Source organism: Notechis scutatus, chromosome 2, assembly GCF_049901735.1.
Source record: "Notechis scutatus isolate UNSWTSFEM ecotype Mainland chromosome 2, rNotScu1.2, whole genome shotgun sequence".
NCBI classification, from domain to species: Eukaryota; Metazoa; Chordata; class Lepidosauria; order Squamata; family Elapidae; genus Notechis; species Notechis scutatus.
In genome coordinates, this window is record NC_142010.1 from 12,841,090 (window position 1) to 12,859,343 (window position 18,254).

At 45.4% G+C, this 18,254-nt stretch overlaps 1 protein-coding gene across 2 annotated transcripts in view; it reads left to right on the forward strand.

Annotated features, from left to right (window-relative positions):
- The window catches only part of LOC113429307 (rano class II histocompatibility antigen, A beta chain-like), a 71,759-nt gene that overhangs the window by 50,906 nt on the left and 2,599 nt on the right, over positions 1 to 18,254 (forward strand). The window contains exons 1-2 of one of the 2 annotated variants that reach the window (XM_087953544.1): positions 11,328 to 11,529; positions 12,733 to 13,010. The gene's annotated coding sequence lies outside the window, so the exon portion shown is untranslated. Of the gene's footprint in view, positions 1 to 11,327; positions 11,530 to 12,732; positions 13,011 to 18,254 lie in introns of those variants that run through there. The other variant, XM_087953543.1, reaches the window with a different exon arrangement.

Here is an 18,254-nt window from a genome sequence, read left to right on the forward strand (position 1 = left end):
CCCTTAGGTAGCCCTCCAATTGAGCCTCGCCCCCTCCAGAGGTCATCCAGACTGGCTCTGCAGGACTCCAGCTAGATCTCTAAGGGCAGCATTTCCCCCTCCCAATTCCTCATCTGGGGTCTTGGGGCCACCACAGGAAGAATCGGTGTGTGGTTGGAGAAATTGTCTCAAACACGGGGAAGATTTGGGCTCCTGTCAGCAAAAATCTCCCCTTGGAAGACAGCGTGCAAGAACTTGGAGAAGGGACAACACCAAATGTATCAATGACAGAAACATAATTTCAGGTTTCCTTAACAAAGAAAAGGCATTGTTGGTGATAGATGCTTCATTGCTCAGGGGAACTGAACCAGCTAATTTTTAGAGAATCAAGCAAGGGGGGTTGGCTGTTTCCCAGGAGCAGCTTTCAAAGAGGCGACTGAGGGGATTCCAGAAATAATGACCTCCACAGATTCTTCTTATCCCTTTTCCCTCCTTCATGTGGGGAGGAATGAAAAAGTCCCTGGAAACTTCCGGTGGGCCAGAGGACCTTGTGGCTGCCCCATTTGGGGACTCAGCCATGGGGTGGAGGAGGACAATCCCTGAGCTGCCCTGGTGAGGAATCCAGGCTTGTTGCCTGCTGGATCCTGGCCAGTTCCTCAGTTCTGCTTCGGAGGAGCCCAAAGCTTCAGGCTGAGGAAGCGGAACCCAAGGGCCTCTGCAGCTGATGGGGTTGGAGGAAGAAGTGCTGCTCTGTGTGTATGTGTGTGTGTGTGTGTGTGTATGTGGGGGTGTCAGGAAGAACACAAAAGAAATCACAATCTTGCGGGGGAGGGGAAACATGAGAAGAGCCTAGAAGTTCTGCTTTGACCAGGAGAGCGATGGATCTGGGCCCAAGTTGTGTGACTGGGTGTGTCCAAAGACACAATTGTGGGACAGGGGGAAAGTGGGGAGGGAGCAAGGGGGAGGGGGATCCAGGCCACCCCAGGATAGCCGCCCTGTGGGATGCCTGCCTGCTGCAGCCGGGGGAGGGTTGGGGCTCTGAGCCCTGGCCTGATCTGGCATCACCAACCATCAGCTGATCTTTCATCATCCGCCCTCAACAGCCGGCAGCTGACCAGCCTCTCATGGCCTCCCCTGGCTGAGAGGGACCAGCCTGCTTAGCCTGAGGATGGGAGACCACCAGGAAGCATCGGGGCTGCTATAGAAGTTGAAACTCCTCTAGGACAAGGAGGGTGAAGCTTCACGCCCTCTTCGAACTCACCTCCCTCAAAAGTTTCCCTTCCCTCTTTTTCCTCTTTCAGCCTTGCCTGGTCCTCTCCCTGACACTCTCCTCCTCCCCCCTCTCAGTTCCTGCCGTTTGGAAGACCTCGTGGGAACCCAATTCCCCTTGTCCAGAGGGAGGGGACAAAGTTAGAGTAGAGTGGAAACCCTAAAGGGGGGTCAACAAGGGGGTCTCACCTTCCCTGGTCCTTGCCCCCTCCTCTAAATACAGGAGGGAGTGGCGAGGGACTGAGGGGGAAGAGGGAGGAGGATGGGCAGAGAAGAGGGAGGGAGGGAGAGTGAAGGGGAGAGAAGAGAGCGAAGGGGAGGGGAAAGTGGGGAGGGAGGAAGGAGGGAGGGAGAGGAGAGCTAGTGGGAGAGTTGCAGAGCGGCGGAATTCTATTTCTGACTTCCAGAAAGTGGAATATCCGCCTCCAGGCAGAGGAGCCACCGCCGGGTCCTTTGGCGTAGGCGTCGGGCGATGTTCCGCTGTTCCTTTGTTGCCTCCCCTGGTCGCCCCGCCACCTTCCCGGTTAATGTGGAGCCTCTGCAGGAGGGAGGGCTCCCCTCTTGATTAACCTCCTAATTAAGTCAATTAGGGTCAATTTCCCTCTCGTCGAGCCCCCCTTTGCAGCCCCAAGGCCGAACTCCGACCCCCCCTTGGAAGCCTCAGGAGAGGAAATGGGGAGGCATCAGAATATAGATTAGAAACAGAGAATCAGAGTTGGAAGGGAGCTTGTAGGTCATCTAGTCCAACCTAGCATCACCTGGCCCCTCCCAGCCTGAAAGGGGCGAAGCCTCCCTCCCTCCAGTCCCTGCCCATCAACCGCCCCCCTGTAGTGTGGGCCTTCCTGGGGGGAGGGGCTGAAAGGGGTCCTTTTCTCCCCATAGATTCTCCACAAAGATTTATACCAGAGATTTTATTTCATACTCTCATCTTCCTCCTCATCTTCCTCCCTCCAAGCCCTCATGAGTTTATCCGGGTATCGGATGCAAAAGGATTTGGGGTTTTTCTTCAGCTGATGAATTTCTGGCTTTTCCTGCCATCTTTCGAAAGACGGAGACTCAGCCTGGCCGGTGGGTGAGAAGAATCGCGGCTGGATTTTCTCCTGCTGAGACTCACCGGGCTTCCTTTTGAGGGGGATAGGTAGAGGCCATCTAGTCTGGCCCAGGCTTGCCTGTCACCCTAGAGCCCCCCCCAATCTCTCCTGCTCAGCAGAGCCCCCTTCCCCATTCACAGCCACAGTTTCCAAATTTGCAGATGATACTAAGCTGGCAGGAATAGCTAACACCCAAGAAGATAGGCTCAGGATCCAGATGGATCTTGACAGACTAGAACACTGGGCCGTATCTAATAAAATGAAATTCAGTGTAGAGAAAAGGAAAGTCCTACACTTAGGCAAGAAAAACTAACTGTGCAGGTACAGACTAGCTCAATGCCAATAACTGTGAGAGGATCTGGGAGTCCTAGTGGATAATCCCTGAAATATGAGCCAGCCGTGAGCTGCAGCAGCCAAAAAAGCCAACTCAATCCTAGGCTGCATCAACAGGGGGATAGAATCAAGATCACGTGAAGTGTTAGTACCACTTTACAAAGCCTTAGTACGGCCACACTTGGAATACTGCATCCAGTTTTGGTCTCCACAATATAAAAAAAGATGTTGAGACTCTAGAAAGAGTGCAGAGAAGAGCAACCAAGAGGATTAGGGGGCTGGAGGATAACACATGCAAATAACTTTTGCTAGAATTGGGGATATCTAGTCCAGTGAAAAGAAGAATTGGGTGTGGCCTGAGAGCAGCCTTCCAATATTTGAGGGGCTGCCCCAAAGAAGAGGGGGGCCCACCTGTTCTCCAAAGCACCAGAAGGCAGGACGAGAACCGATCGATGGGAACTGAACAAGGAGAGAAGCAACCTGGAATCTCTTGACAGTGAGAGCCACGAACCAGCGGAAGAGAAGTTGCCTCCAGAGGTTGTGGCTGCTCCATCACTGGAGGCTTCCAAAAGGAGACAGGAGAAACATTTGGCGGGAATGGGAAAGGGTCTCCTGCCTGAGCAGGGGGTTGGACTAGAAGACCTCTGAGGTCCCCTCCAACTCTGCAATTCTGCCTGGTGAGTGACATTGTTGTCCTTGAAACTCCGCTTCTGTCTCTGCTTCCAACTGTCTACTCCAATGGGTGAAAGGGAGAGAGACCCTGCCCGGAGACTGATGATGCTGCATCACGGGGAATTCTGATTGGTTCTTCTGCTTCTGGCTCCTCTCCACCCTGACTTTGAGGGAAGGAAGCTCCTTTTTAACCCTTTCCCCTCCACTCCGCTGAAGATGCTCCCCAGCTGGGACCGAAACCTCCGGAAATTGACCCAAGGAACCTTCGCCCTCCAGACTCTTCACCTCCCACCCAGTCCAGACCCACCAATTCCGCCTCTGGGGTGGGAAACATTTTAGGTCTCCCCATTCCTGGTTGGGGGGGGGCGCTTGTGGGGCAGCACCCATGGGCTCATTTTTCTTTTTTCCTTTTTTTTTTATTTGTCAATCGCTTACAAGATAATAGGTATAAGTATAAACATAGTTATGAATTTATGGATACATATAAGAAAAATAAAAGAAACAATAGGACAGGGACGGTAGGCACGTTGGTGCGCTTATGCATGCCCCCTAAAGACCTCTTAGGAAAGGGGTGAAGTCAACAGTAGACAGTCTAAGGTTAAAGTTTTTGGGGTTTGGGGAAGGAACCACAGAGTCAGGTAGAGGATTCCAGACATTGTCCACTCTGTGGCTGAAGTCGTATTTCCTGCACTCAAGTTTGGTGCGGTTAACCCTGAGTTTGTATCTATTGTGTGCTCTTGTGTTGTTATGGTTGAAGCTGTTCATTGACAGGTATGACATTGCAATGTATGATTTTATATACTATACTTCGATCGGACCGAAGGCGGCGTAGTTCTAGTTTGTCTAGGTCTAAAATTTCAAGTCTGATGGCATAAGGTATTTCTGGACTTTCTCAACTTTGCTAATATCAGATATGTAATTTGGCTCTGCTGGGCTCCTCCAGCTGTTGACGGGGGCGGTGCTGTCGGGGATCCGTGGACACGAAGGGGGGAAGGAGACGCCTAGGAAGGAGGGGCTGGGAGGGACCCACGGATGCTGGAGGGGGCAGGGGGGCAGGGGAGGGGCTGGGACCCCCAGGAGAGACTTTGGGAAAGGGGTGGAGAGGCTTCAAGGCCCCAATCACTTCGAGGATGGAGCCTTGGGGGGATATTATGAGCCACTCAACCAAATGGAGGAAGTAGATGGTTTTCTTCTCAATTAGCTAAGGGACCCCACAATAGTCATGGGGGGCTTTGACTTCCCTGACCTCATCTGGGAGACAAGATCTGCGCCTGGTGGAAGATCCAACAGGTTCCCGGCAAACCTAGCAGACAAGAGGCTGACTTGAAAGCAAGCAGCCCTCCCTAATTTCCATCCAGATGTGGGCTTTGCCACCAGGGGAGGGGAGACCCCGGACATTGCCTTCTCTAACACCCAGGAAGCATTTAAGGCTGCCCCTCAGCTCATTCTGGCACCTCGTCTCCCTGGGATGCTTATGTCAGATATTGTGAATTAGAGAAGCAAATGGGTGGAAAGTAACCAAGGAGAGAAGCAACCAAGAACTAAGGAGAAATTTCCTGACAGTGAGAACAATTAATCAGTGGAACAATTTGCCTCCAGAAAGTGTGAATGCTCCAACACTGGAAGTTTTAAAAAAAGATGTTGGACAATCATTTGTCTGAAGTGGTGTAGGGTTTCCTGTCTAGGCAGGGGGTTGGACTAGAAGACCTCCAAGGTCTTCAATAAAAAAATATCTTAAAAAGAAGGAATATTAGGCAAAGAGTCACTTTTGTCACTGCCATTGTAACTTTAAATGGTCACTAAATGAAGGACTAATTTCTTCAATCTGCTTTAACCGATTGGAGAAAAGACTAGAGAACTATCATCAGGTTGTCGGAAACCTTCAGCCACTTCCGGTGGGTCAGAGGACCTTGTGGCTGCCCCATTTGGAGACTCAGCCATGGGGCGGAGGAGGACAATCCCTGAGATGCCCTGGGGAAGAATCCAGGTTTGTTGCCTGCTGGATCCTGGCCAGTCCCTCAGTTCCTCTCTCTCTCTCTCTCTCTGTGTGTGTGTGTGTGTGTGTGTGCAGGAAGAACTCAGAGGAAATCACAATTTTGAGGGGGAGGGGAAACACGAAAAGAGCCTTAGAAGTTCTGCTTTGACCAGAAGAGCCATGAATCAGACTCCCACCAGAGGCTGCCTGGATCTGGGGCACCTGTTGAATATTTATGTATTTATTTATTTATTTTTGTCATTTGCTTACAAGATAATAGGTATAAGTAAAAACATAGTTATGAATACATGGATACATATAAGAAAAATAAAACAAAAGAAACAATAGGACAGGGACGGTAGGCAGGTTGGTGCGCTTATGCACGCCCCCTACAGACCTCTTAGGAAAGGGGTGAGGTCTATTGTAGACAGTGTAAGGCTAAAGCTTTTGGGGTTTGGGGAAGGAACTACAGAGTCAGGTAGAGGATTCCAGACGTTGACCACTCTGTTGCTGAAGTCGTATTTCCTGCAATCAAGTTTGGTGCAGTTAACCTTGAGTTTGTATCTATTGTTTGCTCTTGTGTTGTTATGGTTGAAGCTGTTCATTGACAGGTAGGACATTGCAATGTATGATTTTATGTACTATACTTAGATTGGACCGAAGGCGGAGTAGTTCTAGGTTTTCTAGGTCCAGAATTTGGAGTCTGGTGGCATAAGGTATTCTTTTGTTTTGCCCCCACTGCCGGTCGCCTTCCCCCCCACCACCCACTTGGCTTTCACCGGGGCAACATGTGGAGAGGCTCCTGTTGGCTCCAGCCAGATCAGCGGCTGCTTCTCTCACCTGTTGCTCCAAGTCCCCCTCACTTCGGGAAATGACTCCTGGGCAGCAGAGAGAAACAGGATTCAACTGGGCTGCTTCTCTGCTTCCCAGGAGCTGTTTCCCCCCCTCTTGCTTTCTGCACTGTGCACCCTTTCTCTGCCCCACTGCTGACCAATCTATGGCTTTGCTGTGCTCTTTGCACCACTTCCGTTGCTCACCTTTCTCTCCCCTTGCTCTCCTCCCCCCTCCCCCTGCTTCCCTTTTGACTTTTGCTGCCGCCAAAGCCAACTCCCCACCGCGGCGCAGTTCCGGGATGCGCTGCCTCCGTGCTTGCCTTTCCGGCGAGAGCCTCAATGGGAGCCCTCTGTGTGATACCTGGCCATTCTTTTTCTCGAGTTTATTTTGCAAACTCTGTAGACAACAATAGCACGATAAATCATCCCTTGTGGTCCCTGGAGTTTTTCAATGAAATACAAGGTATCAAAAAAGACACAATTACCTACAGTTGCTTTTCATTCCTGCTCGGGACATAAATGCACCAAAGAGGTTTTAGAAAAATAAGCAACACAGCACTGTAGAAATCAAATATAACTAATTTCCTCATTAAAAAGTTGTCTAAATCCAAACTTAAGAAATATGTTTGCTATATTAGTTCAGCGTCATAAAATTGCAAGCTTTTTGATTCTCGTCCTTCTCCTTTATTTACTTGTTTGCATTGTAGTCTTTGATTATTGCATCAGCCACAATTGAATCAATGGGACTGAATCCAGCAGAATTAGTCTAGGTAGAGGGATGATTTGTTATTCTAGGAACTAATCATCCAATATCGAGGCATTGATAATTCGTGGTGATATTTTGCTTGTGTTTTTCTCTGACAAAGTCACATAGATCTTATTAGTATTTTTCAACATTATTTTTTAAAAAAGGAAGAGAGGCAACAGTTCAGATATATTTCAGAAAATGGCTATTTATTTCTTATTATTTAAAGAATGCAAGTTGTGTTTTGGAAATTATCAGAGGCTTTAACAGAAAGTAATGATCAAAAAATGAAGGCATAAAATGCCAAAACAAATTTTAAAAACTACTATTTTTATGTAGAAGTGGTAAATCACATTATAGAAGCCAATCAGAGAGTGTGATAATTTACAGTAGCACATCATCAGTAGTGTTTTATAACGTTCATTGTTTGGAAATAAGTTTTGTGGTATTGAATATTTATACCCCACTGTTCTACGTTTACACTGCTAGCATAGATAAATAATGAATTAATATTAAATCATTTAAAATGTTAAAAGGTGGAACAATAAAAGCATCTAAATAGAATGCAAACTAGCTTAAGCAATCTTTTGAAAACTGGAATGAAGGAATTTTGTGCCAAAAACAATGCTAGATATGAAGTATGCCTTTTGGAAGATGATGAATCTCCAAAATGCCGTCCTAATCAACAGGCCCTTCCTGTAAAGTAAACAGAGTTTCATCACTCCTGTCATTCATCTTCATTATATAATGATCTGTTATGAAAAGGTAACAGTGGAAGATTCAGAAGAGGGCAGATAATGAGAAAGGCAAGAGAGTTCTGAAAAAAAAAACCTTCTATTTTTGCTTTATTGATATATTAAGGCTTTTAACATTTTCGACGACAATAAATTCTAGATATCCTTTAAAAACAGGGTTTACCACATCACCACAGCTACTTATTGAAGGAACAGAACAGAAAATTAGATACCATTAGATACTATATCATATTTAACTTGTATACCGAATATGTGACAAAAATGCTGGAGCCAAGAAGTTAAAAACTGGAATGAAAAATGGAGACAATCATCAAGAACCTTAAATATACCAGTTTAATAGCTGGAGGATTATGCTAGAGGGGCAACCCAACACAAAGGAGAGGAGGAAGAGGACAAGAAGGGTGAGGGCATATCTTGCAATGTCCTTTTGGGGTGTACTTACAAGAGGCAGGATGCAAGCTTGGCACTTATTTTTTTACTGCCTTTCTGGGGGGCACATTATCTTTCCTTAAATCTGGATGATTTCCTGAGGATATTTTGTGGGGTGAGTGAGACCAGCTAGTGTCTTTAAGTGGTGCCAATGGATCTAAGGATTGCTTCTCCTGGGTGTGCTCTTTCTGGAGATCTTAAATGGCCTCTCTGCTAAAGGGTTTGACTTTGTGAGCAAGAGATGGCTGCTGATAGTTACCGTTGCATTTGAACTATTTTAATTCCTCAAGGAGCTCTGGCAACATGCCTGACTTGTAACTCTGGCTTGCAGGTATTTTTAATCTAATGACTGGTATTTAGGGCAGCTTTTTGCAAGCAAAGAAGCTTTTTATATTTTTCTACAGGTAATCCTTGACTTACAACAGTTCATTTAGTGACCAAAGTTACAATGGCACCGAAAAAAGTGACTTATGACCATTTTTCACACTTACGATGGTTGTAGCATCGCCACGGTCATGAGAGGCCAGGTGAGAAGCACCCCTTGATGTGAGTGATGTCGAGTTGGCCATGCCCACCCAGTCACATGACCACCAAGCCACGCCCAGCCAATCACATGACCACCAAGCCACACCCACCTAACCAGTTGTTAAGAAATTTGAATCCCACCCCTGGGTTCAGCCCAGAGCCAGGAGGGTCCCCGGCAGTTTCTCCTTTGATGGAGAAGTAATCCTATTGATTATATAATTAAATAAGAAGCAATCTTATTTCCCATAAGATGATCCACACAGGAGAGAAGCCACATAAATGCATGGAGTGTGGAAAGAGTTTTGCTCAGAATGATCATCTTGTCATAAAAGGATCCATGCTCAGGAGAAACCACATAGCAACAGCAATTCCACTTAGAGTTATATACCACTCCACAATGCTTTACCACATTCTCTGAGCAGTGTACAAAGTCAGCGACCTCAGAAGGATGAAAGGGTGAATCAACCATGAGCCGGTCAGGATCGAACCCCTGGCTGTGGACAATCAGCCTCTGTACTACAGCATTCTAACCACTGACCCACCATGTCTCTATAGATTTGTATGTGTGTGGATATTCTGCCTTTCTGATCCAAATGAGACAAGGTTGAATCCAACAAAATGAAACAATGTGGAGAAAAATAAGATTTTACACCTGGGCAGTTAAAACAGATGACAGGAAATCTGGCTCAAAAACAGTGAGAGGGATCTTGGGAGCCCGAATGGAGGATGACTTAAACATAAGTCACGTCTGTGCAGCAGCAGCCAAAAAAGCAAATATAATCCTTCTGTCAGGTTTCCAAGTGATGAAATCCATTTAAAAAGAAAAGAGCAAAGTCATTCTTCCAAAATAATTTCTTTTATTTACAAAAGCATCAAATTGGAAACATCCATTGTAATTCTGGATCTGACACAACCCGAATTACACCACGTAATATTGGAAATTAGAAACAAGCCCCAAAAGTCACATTCCTCAATAGAAGTAAATCACCGGTGTCATCAATGTCCACCTCAAGGCCTCAGCAGGGTCAGCTTTCGTTCCCACAGGAAGGAGAACTTCCTAGCCTAAACAATCCTCACTATCTCCATTCCTCCCACCTTAGGAATGTGGCAAGCCCGAAACCCTCCCCCCTCCAACCAGCAAAGAGAAAGGAAAAAAAGGGAATATATGAAAGGGCTAAATAAAATGGCTATGCATATGTCAATTGTGGGCTTGAAAGGCTGCCCCCCTCATTTGAAAAGAAACCCCTGCAATGACATAGAATACACAAAGATTGAAAGTAGGTTAAACACAATAATACAATACAGCAATTTAACCTCCTCTGCCACCCGAAGGATCCGCTATGGGCTTGTAGATATTTTTCATGGAATTTTTCCACCAGTCTACACTATCCAGCTATTTCCCCAAGTTGCTTGTGAAATAGGATAGCCTTTCCAATAAATTAGATATTGTAACTTCCCTCTGAAAATCCAAGAGTCCCAAGATTTTCTTAACCTCATAATGTTCATGCCCCGCAATGAGCAAAGGCTTCGGAGCTGCACTTTCTGCTGGCCTCAATGAGGAAGTTTACAAATGGCTTTAACAAACTACTATGAAAAACCGGTTCTGAAGGGGGAGAATTTGGGTCTTTTGAGTGACATTTGTCCAACCCTCCATCAGTTTGTTTTCTGGGCTCTCCAAGGTCTCCTCGGGAGTCGGAAAGGGCCCCTTCAGCCACTTCCAGTGGGTCAGAGGAACAAGGGGCTGCCCCACCTGGAGACTCAGCCATGGGGCAGAGGAGGACAGTCCCTGAGCTGCCCTGGTGAAGAATCCAGGTTTGTTGCCTGCTGGATCCTGGCCAGTTCCTCAGTTCCGCTTCGGAGGAGCCCAAAGCTTCAGGCTGGGGAAGCGGAACCGAAGCGCCTCTGCGGCTGATGGGGGTTGGAGGAAGAAGCTGTGTGTGTGTGTGTGTGAGAGAGAGAGAGAGAGAGATTGGGGGGGGGGACTGCGGGGAGGGTCCTTTGTCCTCCGGCTGAGAATTGGGGAGGGGGGCCGAGGAAGAGCCGCTGCTCAGACGGGGAACCTGCCTGAATTCTAGGCTTGGGCCGGAAGAGAAGCGGGGATCGGGGGTCTTGGCTGGGCTCTGGGTGGGGGGAAACTCCACTTGCGACCCTTCCTGGAGGGGAAGAGCGACCGGAGTCCCCTCCTGCCCTGGGGATCTTCTCCCTCGCTCACTTGGGATCCCAGAAGCAGATCCCGGAGTGGGGCAGCGTCTCCAGGGATCGCCCCTCAGCTGACAGAAGCCCGGAGAAGGGGATCCCCTGGGAGGGAAATGGGATCGTCCGAAGCCTCCGAGGGGGATCCGACCTGGAAGGGATCAGGGGGATTTCAGAAGAGGCTGGACGGCCGTTTGTCCGGGGTGGGATAAGGGCTCCTGCCTCGGCCAGGGGGTCAGACTAAGGTCCCTTCCAGCCTCTGAGCCTCCCTCTCCCCGTCGACCCTCCCCCACCGAAGCCCTCCGCCCCCCCAGCCCCTCCTGCATGGAACCGGCAGGAAAGACCCCCGAGATTAATGAAGCCCCTCAAGACTGCAAGGATCCCCCTCCCACTTTCTCCGCTTCTCTCTCTGCGCCGAACTATCTCCTGTATCGGCTGCAGTCAAGGGAGACTCTGCCCGGAGACCGATGACGCTGCAAGAAGGGAGGATTCTCATTGGTCCTCCGGCTCTTTCTGGACGCTCCCAGTTCCGAAGTGTTGGGAAAACTCCGCCTTCCCCAGTTCAGACCCTCCGATTCCTCCTGGGGGGCCGGGAGCCTCCGCGTCCTTCTCGCCTCTCTTTGCGGGCGCTTGTGGGGCGGCATCCATGGCTTTGGCTGGGCTCCCCCTGGTGCTGCTGGTGGGGGCGCTGGGCCGGATCCCCGGAAGCGAAGGGGGAAGGAGACCCCCGGTAAGGAGGGGCTGGGCGGGGAGGAGGGGCTGGGAAGGACCCCCGGAGGGGGAAGGAAGCTGGTGGGTCCCCAGAGCCTCCAACAGCCTCGATCTCTGCGTGGTCTCCTTCCCCTTCCCTACCCGTATTGCCCCTCCCCAGGAGGACGGAGAGGGACCCCTCCCTTGTTCCCCGGTTGTAGCCGAGGTGGGGGTCGCAGCCGGGCCCCTCTCCCCCCCCCCCCATTGTCTGGGTCGGAGTGGGCTGCCTGGAAAGAGGCAGGGAAGGAAAAGCGAAAGCGAAAGAGGGAAACTGAGGCATTTTCAGCCCTGAAGCCCCAGAAGGAAAAAGAGACAAAGAATTTTGGCTTCTGCAGAAACTTCGCTTTTTCTTCGGAATCTCAGATTTGAGGCTTTGGAGGTCAGGCAAGAGGGGAGCTTCGGTCCCTTCTGGGGAGGCTCTGAATTTGGGGAGGGGACCAAGAACCCCCACCCCCATCATCCCCACTGGCTCTATCGGGACCTGGAGGGGAGGGGAACGGAGGGAGGGGGGCTCTGAGTTGCTCCTCCGAAAGTGGCTCCCCCTTTAGTGAGGGGGGGCTGGAGACCCTCCCTTTGAGAGGCTCTTGGGGGGGCTGCAGGGGGTCTTTTTGGGGAGGGGGAAAGGAAACAGGTGGGGATCCCCGACAGTCACCCAAAGGGAGGGAAATGGGCTGAAGATTCGCAAAAGAAGAAAAGTTGAGGGGGAAGTCCAGCGATGGGGGTTTGAAGGGATCGGAGACCTCAGAAGTGTGAGTCTAGATGTCCTCCTTGTGCCCCCTCCCCTCATTCCCCGGAAGAGAGAGCAGGAGGTGTGGATATTCCCTTCCCTCCAGCCCTCCCCCACCCTTCCTCCCCCTGGAGATCCAACGTTCCCTGCAGAGAGAAGATCTGCTCGACCAGTGGAGCTTCTGCCTGCCCCCCCCGGAAGGGATGGAGGGGGGTCCCTTAAGGAGGCTCCTCCCCTCCCCTCCTTCTTCTCCTCCCCCCAGTCTGCCTCCCCAGAGTGAGAGAGTCCCCCTCCCTCCTCCAGGGGCGTCTCCATCAGTCTCTCAAAGGAAGGTCCCCCCACCCTCCCTCTTCCTGGTGGGACCCTCCTCCTCCTCCTCTACTGGCGGCTGGGAGCGATGGGCCCTGGAGTCCCTCCTGACGGCCTTCCTCCTCCTCCTCCTCCTCCTCCTGGCAGCCCATTTCCTGTACCAGGGGAAGTCCGAGTGCCTCTTCCTCAACGGGACGCAGCGGGTGCGGCTCCTGGATCGGTACTTCTACGACCGGCAGGAGATCGTCCGCTTCGACAGCGACCTCGGGAAACACGTGGCCGTCACGGCGTTGGGGGCGGATGCCGAGTGGAACAGCAATGAGCAGTGCAGTACCAGAAGTCCGAAGTGGATTCCTTCTGCCGACACAACTACGGGGGCAGCTACGAGGCGGCCAAGAGGGAGGAGCGCCTGATCGGCCGGAGAGGTGAGTCCTGGGGGGGGGTCTCTTCTTCCCTGGGAGGGGGAGGCCGGGACCCCCTTTCCTTTCCTGGCATCCACTGGGGATTCTCCTCCCGGGTGACGGTTCCGCCTCCTCCTTCTTCCTTCTGCCCTCTCAGAGCTCCGGAATCTCCCTCTTCTCCCCAGGATCCGAACTCTCCTCCTGTCCGGGATCTGGGATCCCTTTGATCCCCCCAGGAAATCCACCCAAATCTATGATTTTCTTCTTTGGGGGGGAGGGGAATCCAGCCAGGTCTCTCTCTCTCTCCCTCCCTACTTCTCAATCCAGGGAGTCCTCCACTTACAACAGTTCCCTTAGTGACGGTTTGAAGTCACAAGGGCAGTGAAAGCAATGACTTCTGACCCTGTTTCACACTTATGACCATTGCAGCCTCCCCAGGGTCCTCTGAGCCAAATCCAGGTGTTTGGCCACTGATTTGTACTTGTGACGGTCACAGTGTCCCGGGGTCCTCGGAACCCCTTTTGCGACCTTCCACAGGGAAGCCAGATTCACTTAACAACCGTCTTACTCATTTAACAACTGCAGTGATTCACTTAACGACCGGAGCAACAAAGGTCACAAAATGAGGCAAACCTCATGGAACAAACGCCTCACTTAACAACAAGGATTCTGGGCTCAATTGTGGTCATAAGTCGAGGACTGCCTGGATATTCATCTCTTTCTTTCTCTCCCTGATTCCTTTTTATCCTCTTCAGGAACCGCCTGTTTCCCTCCCTCTTTCCATCCAGAAGCCCCTCCCTCTCACTCTATTATTTCTTGCAAAAAGTCTTTTATTTTTTAATCATTTAAATACACCTTTGCGAGGACAGTGTGGTTCCAGGTGTTTTACACTTTAAATCAATCCTGTCCATAATCACAAATACAACTTTCTAACATCACATCATTATCTATTGTCATATTTTCTTCTTCAAATTCTCATAAATTACTTCATATCAGCCTTTTTATTTTTGTTCATTTTCTATCTTCCTCAGTCATATATTCAACATGTTTACAGTTCAATCTATTGATATCATTTCATTTATCATTCAAAGTTTCACCTTAATATTTAGCTATCCCAAAATATATTTTCCATCTTATTTTCTTTTAGCCAATATTGTCAGATTTACAGCACTATATCCTCATTACCTTATACAAATATAACAGAATATAACAGAATATTTAATTCAAAACTTATTTTTCATCATTTTTCTTGAAATTCATTAAAAAATTTCATCTATCTTTCCTATATCAAATATTTTCAAAAATTCATCTTGTTATTCATTTCTCATTTTTAAAAAATACATTTTCCATCTATTATCTTTTAGCCAATATTGTCATACTTATAGCATATATCTTCATTACCTTATACAAGTAGATAATAAATATTTCATGAAAGATATACTAATCATTCTTGTGCTCAGTTGACAGTTTCATACCATTCATTAAGCATTAAAAATTTCATCTTAATTTATATTATCTCCTATTATGTCCCCCCATTATTACACTTGCCACTGTTGCATATATTTTATTTTCTATATATTCCCTTCCCTCTAACATCTCATTTTTACTCAAATAACTTTTCTTTTAGCCAATAATACCAAACTTGTAACATTATGACCTCATTACCTATATATATATATATATATATATATATATATATATATATATATATATATATATATATATATATATATATATATATATATATATATAATAAAATATATTTTTCTGTCTTCTGCACAGTAGTGGATTTTTAAGCTGTGCAGATGCAGATAGATAAACTCAACAAGATGTCCATCACAAAGTACGTTTATTGGTTCATCAGGTATCCTCATAAATCACATTTGTGACGAAGTTCTTCTTTAATGACCAATCCTTTGCATATCTGCCTTGTAATAAAAGATGGTTATCTCCTAACCCATCTCCTAGCGATAGAAAGCAACTGCCATGAGTTAGGGAGTTCAGGCAAAAGTGAGGAAAACTCCCCCAACCCATCAAGGGTCAATTTAGTGACCAATCAGGATTACAGATGTGGTCATGTGATATGGACTACATTTCCCAGGATACCTTTAACTACATTTACCATGATGCATTCCCTTAAGGGGACAGCTCACAATTGCTACCTAACTATCCAATTCCCATACACTGGCTGGACAGCACATATATAATTCATTAAAAATATTATACTACTACATGGTTATATCTATTCTCTGTCAGGCTCCACAAAACATTTCTTTTCATATTTTATCCCCTAATCATTTAGATCGTACATAAACATTTGTCTATTTTACTTAATTAATCTATTATAAGTTCTTATTTTCATATCAATTACGTTTAAATAATTCCTTCTTATTCTTATTCTAATTCTTAATCCCATCTCCTCAAAATCGATTATATATATTTTACTACAAATATACCTCATCATGTAGAGTCTCCTTCTTTTCCACTTCTTTTTTTTCTATTTTGTTCCTGTCTTTCTTTTTAAACAAAGTTTTTATTTTTTACAACAAACATATGAACAAAACATAAAAACATAAAACCCTCTTTCAATTATATACATACAGTGTGTCAGTTGGTTACAATCTTTTGTGCTATCCTGTTTTTGCCATTACAAGTTATATAAATTCTCACCTTATCGATCTAGCTTATGCTTATATAATATCAATTATTAAACATTCATTTGACAATTTTTCCATCATTTTATATTATTCTAATTTTCATTATGATTTATTCTTATACATTCATCCAATGGTTATATATTTTATATTGTATTCTATATCAATCTGTTGACTTTTATTGTAAGGCTTACTAATCTATTTCTTTACCATGTCTTTTTATCTAACCATTGATAAAATAAATCCCACATCATATAAAATTGTTTATCCTCTTGTTCTCTAATTTCAAATGTCAATTTACTCATTTCGGCACAGTCCATGATTTTCTTAATAATTTCCTCCTGCATAGGTATTTTTTCATTTTTCCAATTCTTAGCAAATACAATTCTAGCCGCTGTTAAAACATTGACAATCAAATATTTCAATTCTTTACAATATATTTCCGGTATAATTCCCAATAAAAATATCTCAGGTTTAAAGTCTATGTGCTGTTTTGTCATTTTTTCCAACCATGTGTGGATTGTAGTTCAATATCTTTTTGCATCTGAGCATGTCCACCACATGTGGTAATATGAACCAGGTATCTGATGACATTACCAACATTTATCCGATTTATTCTTGAACATCCTTGCAATTCTCGTCGGGGGTAAGTGCCACCTGTAAAACATCTTATATAAATTTTCTTTATATGCAGTTGACATTGTCATTTTATAATTTTGAGACCACAATTTTTGCCATTTATCTAAGTCAATCCCATATCCGAATTTTTCCCCCACGCAATCATTGTTTCTTTTACTTGTTCTTCCTCTAATTTAAACTCTAGCAAATGTCCATAAAGTTTTTTGATTACTTTTTCATCAGTACCTGTCAAAATTTTATCTAAATCAGTCAAGTTATCATAGATACCTTCTGTTTTAACATCTTTATCAAATCTAGATTGTATTTGCAAATATGAAAACCAATTCATTTTTACACCTTGTTCTTCCAACGCTTGCATAGATTTAAGTTCACCCTTTTCCTTCAATATCTCACCATATCTGTTTGTTCCTTTTTATATATTATTGGGTAGGAAAAAGCTTCAATAGTAGATAACAATCGTGGAATTTTTAAATAATATTGCTTTTTTATCTTCTCCCAGTTTAGAAACAATGCTTCTCGAATATAATTTCTTCTAAAATACCCCTGCGTTTTAGTTCCCTTATACCAGAGGAAGGCATGCCACCCTAGCGGCAAGTCATGTCCTTCTAAATTCAAAAGTCTAGTATTCCTTAGTGTTATCCACTCCTTTTCCCACATCAGATTCGTCACTTGGTAATATAATTCCCAATTGGGCAAAGCAAATCCTCCTCTTATTCTTGCATCTTGTAGCAATTTAAGTTTTATTCTTTACTGTATTTTAGCACTATTTTGTTTAAATCTTCAAAAAATTCTTTCCCTATTCTGATTGGAATTGTCTGGAATAAGTATAAGATTCTGGGCAATACATTCATCTTAATTGTAGATATTCTCCCAATCAGTGATTGTAAATTTTCCCATTTTATCAAGTCTGTTGCAATCTGTTGTTTAAGTTTGAGATAATTGTCCTCCTTAAGTGTGCTACATCTTGGTGTTATATGTATCCCTAAATACTCAACCTTGTTTGTGACCTGGATCCCCAAAACTTCCAATTCTTTCTTTCGTCTTACTAACATGTTCTTTGCTAAAATCTTTGTTTTATCTTTATTTTTTTCAAACCTGCTACTTTCTCATTCTCTTCTATCTTTTCTATCAGTTTAGGTGCTGATTCCAATGGATCCTCTAATATAAATACCAGGTCTTTTTTCCACTTCTAACTATTGTCTCTAAATCTTTCTTTTATATTAATTCATTGTTTCTTTGCTTGTTTATCATTTTCTATCATCCTTTGGCTTTTTCCCTTAATCCTTCCTCCATTTACCATCATTTTCTGATATTTTCTCTCCCATTTCTCAAAGTTTCCCCCCTCCCTCTTAGATCTCTACTGTGTATCTCCGTAACCATTTCATTTATCAGCATTCCAGTCTCAATATCCCCTCTCTTATTTATTATATCCATCATTAATATCTCATATTCAGCTTCTTTTTTCTTCTTGTGTTATTTGTTGTTCCTTTTGATCCATTTCACTGCTTTCTCTTTCTTCTAACTCCTCCCACATCTTTGTCCTTTCTTCTTCTTCTTCTTCTTCTTCTTCTTCTTCTTCTTCTTCTTCTTCTTCTTCTTCTTCTTCTTCTTCTTCTTCTTCTTCTTCTTCTTCTTCTTCTTCTTCTTCTTCTTCTTCTTCTTCTTCTTCTTTCTTCTTTCTTCTTTCTTCTTTCTTCTTTCTTCTTCTTCTTGTCACCATTTCTGATTTTTCCTCCATATTCTGTATATTCAGTTCCCAGTTCTGGAGATTCTCCTGGACTCCCGAAGAGCAGGTGGCAGTCATGGCTAGGAGAGGGTCTGTAAGTCTTTGGGTTAGTTGGCCACTTTGGCAAATTAATTTAATAAATAACTAAATGTACTAAACAAACAAACAAACAAACAAACGTCGTATTATACCTGATTAAAAGTGTGGTTCCATTTTCCATGAGACCCCAACAATCCTCTGAATCCTGCT